The sequence below is a fragment of the Thunnus albacares genome, chromosome 5 (assembly GCF_914725855.1).
Source record: "Thunnus albacares chromosome 5, fThuAlb1.1, whole genome shotgun sequence".
Classification (NCBI taxonomy): domain Eukaryota; kingdom Metazoa; phylum Chordata; class Actinopteri; order Scombriformes; family Scombridae; genus Thunnus; species Thunnus albacares.
The window spans coordinates 240,273-249,960 of NC_058110.1; the positions used below are offsets into that span (position 1 = coordinate 240,273).

General features: G+C 39.8%; 1 long non-coding RNA gene across 1 annotated transcript; it reads right to left on the bottom strand.

Annotated features, from left to right (window-relative positions):
- Positions 1-215: 215 nt before the first annotated feature.
- Positions 216-1,109, bottom strand: LOC122983172. The gene is made up of 2 exons (XR_006403598.1): positions 966-1,109; positions 216-701 (listed from the first exon to the last, which is right to left on the bottom strand). It is a non-coding gene; the product is annotated as an uncharacterized LOC122983172 (long non-coding RNA).
- Between the last annotated feature and the right edge of the window lie 8,579 nt (positions 1,110-9,688).

Genomic DNA, 9,688 nt, shown 5'->3' on the forward strand with positions numbered 1-9,688 from the left:
ACTGACGTCAGCTTGGGCTGAAAGTAGAAAAAAACAAGTTAGAAACAGCGTTCAGAGCAGTCTGAAGCTGCTGCTTTCTGCTCACAGGGATGACTGTGACATACGTTTACCTCGTTATTTGACACGTTGGCCACTTTTAACATGAACATCCGACACACAAATACACGCATAATATATATAAATAAAAATATGGAAAAACATAATACGTCCCCTTTAATAAAACCAATATTTAAACCAATTAATAAAATAAAACTATTACACAAAACTTAAATGTATTTCCCTTTTGCTTTCCAACCTTTCTCAGAAGTTATGACCTCTCTTTATTTTATTTACCAATAACGGAGCTCCTAATTTAAGGGCACACACACACACACACACACACACACACACACACACAAACAAAATAAAACAGTGTCCTTTAAAACCAGAACCAAACGTTGCAGGTCTGAGTCGTTGCTCGGAGCGTAGTGACCTGAAACAAATGGCCGCTGCACTAGCAAATGCAAGCTACAAAATAAAATAGCAGGTGCACTGGTTAATTGTTACTCACTAATCCCTGAGTTGAAGCATGGGCGATGCATGACGAGAGGAATGATGAGTGAGGTTACAGGCTGGCGGGCGACAAGTCCAGACGAAGTGAAAGCTGAGCGGGAGACATCAACTCGTCCATAGAGTCCAAGGACTGTTTCCTGGTCCTCCGTCTATTAGACGTACATGACAGTTGTTCTCAGTCACTTAACTCGTCCTAAAGCTCCTTTACTTCTCATGCCGAGTGCATTTTGAGCTTTTAACTAATTGACATTAACACATGCTAGCAACAAACAGTAACATTAGCTGCTACTACGGTGAAATATGTGCTAATATAACTAGCGCGCTAATGCGCTAATCGCGATTAGCATCTACCTTTTACACGCACTACGTCGTGATGACGCGATACAAAAAATACATACACAGAGGTTATTTACCTTCTGCATGTGGCTATTATGTCCGTTACCCGTCGGTAAAACTCTGCATCCATCAACACAACGAACATAAACAGTCTTCATCCATGGATGTACAAAGAGAATTGGATACAGCGTCGGCGGCGGGGCCTCGTTCATGCGGCCCATAGAGCACGCGCACTAGTAACGGTCGCCGGCCGAGTCGACTACTTCCGGTTTAGCCCTCCGGCTAACTTGAATGGGGATGAAACAATTCAATCGTGCGGCTCCTCTAGGCTTTTGAAATGTGATCGGACCAAATGGATCAAATTCTGATAGAGAGACAAGTCATTTCTTTCTACGTCCATGTCTTCAACAGCGTAAACAACCTTCACACAGCTCCTGTTCGTCGTCTGACCAGCCCGTGGCTTTACTCTGCGGGGTCTCCTCTACATCCCGCCCCTCCACCTTTACAATTGGCTGACAGGTTGGTAACAACCAATCAAATCAACAACATGTTAAGATGGACAACTTTATGTCCTCTGGGACTAGGTTGTGAGATAAACACGCTGCTCTCATGTGAACAGCAAACAAACTACTTGAACTGCATGAACTTCACCAACACAATGACAAAGATTTATTCATCTGCCTGTTTTTAATTCACTATGAACTGTATTAAACATTCAACTTAACTGGTTTGAATAGAATAATTTTTAAACATTTAAAAATGATTTATTGATCTTTATTTATTTACATATTTGTCTAAAATGAAAACTTTTTTTAGACTGAGCTACATTTGAGATATATACACACACAGTAAGTTATATGTGGGACTATGAAGGAACAGCATAAGGTGGATAACAAAACTTTATTTAGAGGATCTTTATATAGTATTGAAATTGACTTTTAGCTTTGATATAATTTATGTGGCTTCAATCATAATTTATTATCCAATATTACTCCAACAAATTTAATTTCACTCTTTCTATTCAACATCATTCATCATGGGTTTCCTGTATGAGTTAGTTGAACACTTCTCAAATATTATAAAGTTAAATTAGTCTTAGTTAGTTTAAGTGTTTCACTCTTTAGCATTTCCAGTTCTTTTTCCACTGTATCCAAAAGTTGTTCCAAATTATTACTGTGACAAAATAAATGTGTATCATCTGCAAATATAGTTTAATATTTTGGAAACCTTACATATATTATTTATGTACAAAATAAACAACAATGGTCCTAACACTGAGCCCAGGGGAACCCCACAAGTCACCTTCAGTATTTGTTGATTTCTTGGATAATAAGTCCTGGTCAACTGTATCAAATGCTTTTTGAGATCCATGAATACTCCCACTGCATATTCCTTATTTTCTATTGCAGGTGATATTTCCTCCACAAGCTCCAAGTTTCCCTATTAGATCTAAACCCATATTGCTGTTCATATAGTATATTTTTACAATATTATAGAGAAGCCTGTAATCGGAGAGTATATTCTCCTGCCATATATATATATATATATATAATCTGGACTTCTCCACAGTGCTGATACCTCCCCTTCAAATAGACGTACCCCTTTGGATGTGTGTCTCTGAGGAATGAGTTATATAACATTTTTCACAGGATTTCACTCAGCTACATGGTGTCACCCTGTATGTTGGAGAGTGTTTGTGCACCTCATAACTGTGCTATGATCATATCTGCTTTCAGTGTGTACATTTTACAGATTTGCCTGGATGGCTGTGGCAGTCTGACATACGTTGCAGTAGTATTCACACCGATCATTGATGCAATGATGAACTATAGCAGCCATCTTTTCATCAAATATTATTTGTTTCAGAGACCAATGTTTCAGCTCTACCGACCTTTCTCAGGGCAACAACTGACAGACTTTTTCACCCTATATATCAACTCACCTGCCACAGGTGGCTCCTGATTAGCAATCAGCAGGTAAGACACCTGACACACTTCCTGTTTCTTCCATATATGGTCTTCTTAGATATACCAAAAAACTGTACCATCATTAAAAGCTCCAGGAATATAACGATTTCATGAACAATAACAGACATCAAATATTTAACATTTCACTAACCAAGTGCGTGTGTGTGTGTGTGTGTGTAACTGTGTGTGTGTGTGTGTGTGTGTGTAACTGTGCGTGTGTGTGTGTGTGTGTGTGGTTGAGCGAGTGCAGAGAGCGAGCGGCAGAAACGTGACGTTTAGCAGTAAGTTGTCAATAAGGCAGTAAATGTAGAGTACAGACTGTGTGTCAGTTAATAAATGCTGCAGCTCCTCAACACAAAGAAAATACTCGTCTATCAAAAGGGCTGCCAGCAATTCTTCTTTTAGTGTCAATCTCAGCCGCTCTTTAACAGAGAACGGAGAAATGTCTGGCTGATGAGTCTCTGTCTTGAGTTTTTCCCCCGTTGTGGATTATTCCATCTTCTGGTGAAGACATATCTTCCACCACTCTCAAAAATAGAATCAGTATTGTGTTTCTACATGAAGAGTCTTGCTGTACACTAAAATAATGATTTGTTGTAAGTATTGGAAACACAGTGCTCGGTGTAGACGTTGATTCCAGCCCTTCATTCTAACCAGTAACGCTCGTGTTACATCAGACGCCATCTTATGGTGAAGAAATAGATTACACTCTACAGTCGGTAGGCCTGTTGTGTTCATACATCAGGAGGGCTTGCTGTAAAACAATATGTCATGAGCATCTATGGCACAGGAGTCAGGGTGATTCAAGTCTTTTATTCTATAATGAGACACACAACCAGTCAGTTCAGGAGGACGGACAGACGGATCAGCACAGCTTGCTCCCACAACACCATGAAAATCCTTCTCTGCTGTAGGTGACTATGTTGGCTTGAAAGACTTTACATTGTGGTCGTATAGTGATACAATCATAATAAAATAAACTTACAAATGAAATAAATTAAAATGACTGTGTACCTTTTTACAATATCAATTACTCTCTATAACATCAATATCTACAGTATTATACCAAAACTAGAATGGATTCTTTACAGTAGAAAAGATGTCATTTAATCCCATGCAAGTTCTTTTATATTTATATATATATATATATATATATATATATAATTACATTTATGTTCCTGTGCTGCCACCTTCAGGAATGTTACAGTAACAGCAGACAAGCTGGTTTATCCCTGTTAACAAGCATGAATGAATCTGTTACCTATTAAATGGCTGATTTAACTTCACTCTGCTTCACATATCTGAACATACTGTAACGGACTGTGTTCATGTCAGTGTTTAACTGTTATGAGTGTTACTGTAAGAAACATTAGGTCCCAGCGTAAGTCACTGTACACAATGTCCTCTTCCAACCTGAAAGACCAGGTTAACTCTAGAGAACATATTTGACCTTCAAAGGTCAGCAACACCATCACAGCCCAAACCTATGCAGTAGAAACATCTGGTCAACGTGAAGTGGAAACAATAACAATACAGGACTCTTACAGATAAAGTATTATCATGAATTTCACCCATATCAGTTCTTCTCTGTCTTGTTTCATACAACCAGAGTTGCCTGGTGCCGGGGACAGGAAGGAGCAGCAGAGGAAAGAGGAAGACGCCAGCTGCAAAAGAAGGTTTCAGCAAGGACAAGGACAACTAAGACAAAGCTAACCGCTACTTCTCCCCAAATCAAGGTGAAGCTGTATTTTACAAAAACCCTGGAAGAAAATGTTGTGGAGATTGTACCATGGAACAAACATTTCAAGCTTCTTAAATGTCTTGTTGATCAGTCTAAACCCAGAATCTGAACATCTGATCATATTCAGCACAAACATGATGAAACATTGTTTACTCCACTGTTACCTGTGTACAGCGGACTAGTGACACACAAACACATTCGTCAGTGTCACTGTATTTTTACACTTCAACAATACACAAGTCAAATACAACAGACACTTAAACATGTTTTTTATTGGTAATTGAGTTAAAACAGAAGACATGAAGCCAGTTTAGATGATTTAAAGAATAAATCCAGTTCCATGAGTTGCTCAGCAGGAATGACATCAATAGCTTGTTGTTGTTGGATAGCCTCATTAAGACAGCAATAGTGGAAGTCAAGTGGACACTTAGCACTCTCAGCCTACTGTTTAACATCATTATGAGCTCTTCACCTGTGAATAGATTCACTAGCACTCATTCACAGTTTGGCTGCATTGTGGGGGAAGCCCCATTGACCCTGTCCTGTTGTCAGAAAAGATGTGAGAACACACTGCATGTGAAAAACAATATCAGCTGAGTGGTTTTATTCTGACTTTACACGTTTTAAACTTGAAAGTGAACATAGTTAACATGGGTCAGAGGTCAACTTTGGTCTGTATATTTAAGCTGGTATTTCAGGTCAGCGTGATCTGATTTACTGGTGTCTTACCTCATTTTAAAGCTCAGATTCAGACCTTCTCATAGAGATAAACACTGTTAATGTGAAACCTTCTGCTGACTAGCAGCACGTTGTTGAATTCTGGTTACATTCAGCTGTTTTGAAAAGGCCAGCAGGAAACCTGTATTCATGTTTTTACCTTTCCTCCTGTATTTCTGTCAAACCTTCAAAATAAAACATGTTGGACACCAAATTAAAGCTCAGACTCTCTTCTTTCCAACAAGTATCGGCTTTCCATCCTAGCACAAACTGGCTGCTAATAATAGATGAATGCAGAACTGTGTAACAATATACATTAAATACAAACAACAATACATAACTTAATTCAATCAATTAACATCAATACGTCAACAGTGAACAAATAAATACATGAAATAGAAATATTTACAAAGCTGTGTGAAAAAAGAAATGAAGACACAAGGAGAAATATATACTAACATAAACAAACAACACTGAGGAGTCTCAGTATAATATATAATTAATATTATTAATAATATACAATATAATTACTATATATAATGTTACAATTAAAATGGCGGGCTTATATCTTTACACAAAGAGATAATACTAATACCACTACTAATAATAATATAGATATAATTATACTATAGATAATGTGCAGACATGTATAGATAACAATGCTACTCATTGTCACTGGTGCCTCGGCTGGTGTTACTGGGGGAACAGCTGCTTGGTACTGGGCAGAAGATATTTTGCTGATGTGTACAACCTGATAGTTTGTTTGTTTGGTGGCTTTTAACAGGATTTAAAAAGGCAATTGTAGAGAAAAGATTGGCATTACTAAATGACTGGGCTGTTTCTGTGGAAAGCTAATTAGGGATATTGAAAAAAATATATATAAACATTAACAGCTGGTTAAAAAGTAACACAAATGATTTTATTATCAATTTTCAATGTTTTATCTGCTATAATGTATTATGTATGAATATAGCATCTTCCTAAATTGCATTATAATTAGTGTTATGATTTTAGTTCATTTTCAGTTGTTCCCTGTCTTGCTGCTTCAGACTGCGTTTTCCTGATTCACGTCCGCAGCGGGCCTACGGTGGCCGGCGTGAATGTGGGACTAGCCCCTCTCTCACAATCATGGATGTATAATAAGAGCTCTTATAATACATCTATGCTCACAATGCAATGTGTGTTGTACGTGGGAAGATATGAGTGTTCATGTGTTCAATGTAGATGTAGATGTGATGACATGTGGGGCAGACAGCCCGCCGCCCCGCAGCAGCGTCATTTGAAATATTTTAAATGACGCTGCAGTGCGGCTACAGCGCGAGCTTGAAATTTACAGTCGGCAAAAGAGGGGAGACTTTCCTCCAACGCTAGCAAACTTGAATGAATTAAGTGGATTTCATAACCAAGCACAGGGTACAAAGCCTTTATTTGGAGGAGAAACTGGATTTAAAGCGCCTCGGAGCCCAGCAGCCACGGAGTACTGTCATCACTCAAACTGCTGGTTAAATTAACCGCGGGAGGAAAAACCGCCATGCTGCCCTTTTCTGAGCCGTCAGCTGGTAAGTGAAAGTATATTTTGGTGGTTCTGGTCCGTGCATTGGCCATATTGTTGTGCTGGATCGATTGATGTAGATGGTGACGAGTGTCAGTGTGTCCGTGCTTATCTACTGAGGTTGTTGTCATAAAGTTGTTGTCACAGAATAGATTAGTATCCTTAAAAAGTTGTCTTTGCACTTCGTTGTAGTGTCGAGCTCTTTGCTGTTCGTTCATGGCCATGTAGGCTGATTTGTTCTGAGCTTGGCTGTGTCGGCTTATGACGATATAATATCGCATTATTAATGAATCAATATTTCAGAGAGGTTGTGCTTCAGTGATGCGTTCAGGCGCCTCGTTCCTGAACGCATCACTGTCGTGAGTCAACCAGCCAACTTCAGCTAATGCTTTCTAGAGATCGTGGCTTTTCCCAAACTGAATAAATACAACACATATAGACACAAAACTGCTTTGCTAGCTCAATCTCGTTGTAACGAAGATATTCGTTGAGAAAAATATTTTTTCCATGGACAGATTTAGCTACTACGTCCGCAAACTTCACATATATTTGTAAGCTAGTAGCGCCACAGCACCGGCACAGCTGATGGAGGAAGCTGGAGTGGAAGCTGAGATAAACTCTCAACTGAAGGGAAAATGGTTAAGTTTAGCTGTGTGTGGGGGAGCCAGATAATGATGAAGAGTGAAGAAGGGTTCAGGTTTTTCTGTGTGTGTGTGTGTGTGTAACTCGTCTCAGTCTCAGAGTTCAATCCACTCGGTAAAGGGTCCGTTTTGTTATCCCCACAACCCCTAATCAGTTCAGTTCAATCCACTTTCACAAACATTAACTCAAAACTGCACTCCGGGTTTTCACCGCAGATCCCCCACAAAACAAAACAAATCAAAGACACTAGCAAAGCCACACATAATATTTTTAGTGATAAGGCTTTTTTCATTTGAACACGGCTAGGTGTGCTGTTCTAAATGTCTAGTTGACCAATCAGATTGCTTGGTAGGAACTACGTGTTGTGTAATTCAGGCTTGTGACAGTGGTGATGTAACTTGTGTAATTTCTCTCTCTCTCTTCCTCTGTTTATGTGTACAGGACCTGCTAGAAGCCATTTGTTGTTAAAAGTGTTTTGTGGAGCCATGCATGGACCCATAACATGTTAAAAACACATCAGTAGCAAGAGCAAGTACTGTAGTTTTCCTGGTATGTAGCCTATCTATTGAAGTAGTTGTTGCCCCACCAATTTTTTAAAAACACCACTGCTCATGCCAATGTGTTGCTCAGTTCTCAATCGTTGGTGATTCCACTGTCTGACAAACTCAAGGCAAGATTGCTGGATTCTTCCGAGATAAACATAATGTAATGCTCAGACTTGCACTTCATTATTTGAATCAAGAATTCCTACACTCTCCATGTATTGAAATAGTTGTCAGTAGAAGTCAGAGACAACTCTATTGCCATCCGCCCACAGCCGCTCAATCCGTTGATTATGAACACTTCTAGCAGCTATATAACTCTCCCGGTCCACACCCCTGTTCTCAATCATAAACCTTGCCACATCTACATTTTCTCCCACTCTGTCCCCTCTGACTCTGAGTGGCAAACCAAACTGAGATACACCATTGCAGAAAAAAGAGAGAACAGTTGAAGCACGCTTGTTTGTGCAACGTTCCAAATAAACGACTGTAGCCATCAATGCATCCATGGAAAACAAATCTCCAGGCGATCAGTTTATGATTGGAGTCAATGTGCCTGTAATGAAAATGGAAAACAAGGTTAAAGTGACTACAGAACACATATACAACTGCACGGTTGGTCTTCATCTAGAGACTGATCAGCCTACTACGCTGTTTTATCTCTGTTGTATATAGTAATGGGTGTAGCCGTCTGTCCGTGTGTTAGCATTGTGGCCGGATTTGCACAAAGCTTTGTAGAAGGTTCATTGTAGGTCAACTGAGAATTGATTAAATTTCCACAATCATCCACCAAATGGGGGCGCTGTAACCCTGACCAATCACTAAAAGGCGTAACTTCCGAACGCATTTCACGTAACACCACAAAACTTTGTAGAAAGGTTGGACATGGGCCGAGGAAGAACTGATCAACTTCCCACCTGGATTGTCCTTAAATGGATATTTCACTTTCGTAGAACTTGTCAAAATTCAGCAGTCTTACCTCTATCAAAGTGCATCTACAAGTAAGCTAGTGATCACTGCTGTCCTTGTTGTCTGCCCTCAACACCACCATTTCTCCCAGGTGTCAGGCTCCTCATTCACTTCCATTCATTTTAGGGACCTAGTCTAAATATTATACTGGTGGTGTTGAAAACAGATAACGGGGACAGCAATGGTCACAAACTTACCCTTCGATTGCTTTAGATGTGGGTAAGACTACTGAATTTTGGTGGAGGTGGAGTGGGGGACAGAGGAGGACGGGTGCCTGCTGTCCTCTGCATCTCTTACATTGGACTTAATGTATTTCATTTTTTTTCATGCTAATCTGTGTTTGGCCATGACACGTAAAATTTCGCTCCAAGGGACGACGTCCTCTCTAACCAATCCACAACCAGAATGCAATATTGACATTGAGTTGGTCCAATGATAGTTTCCAGATTTCATCTTCAATTCTCTCCACTGTAAGGCAGAGTAGCAGCAGTAGATAGCGCCTTGCGTTAGCCAACGCAACAGTTAGCTTGTTGTAGCAGCCTGAAGGACTCTTTATACATCCATGGAAGGACTGTTAAGGACTGTCGTTAAGCTAACGGGAGAAATGATCTGGACTGTGCAGCGCAGCAGCAGCAGGACGCTGACGGGAGGCTGGAGAGAGAAGCAACCG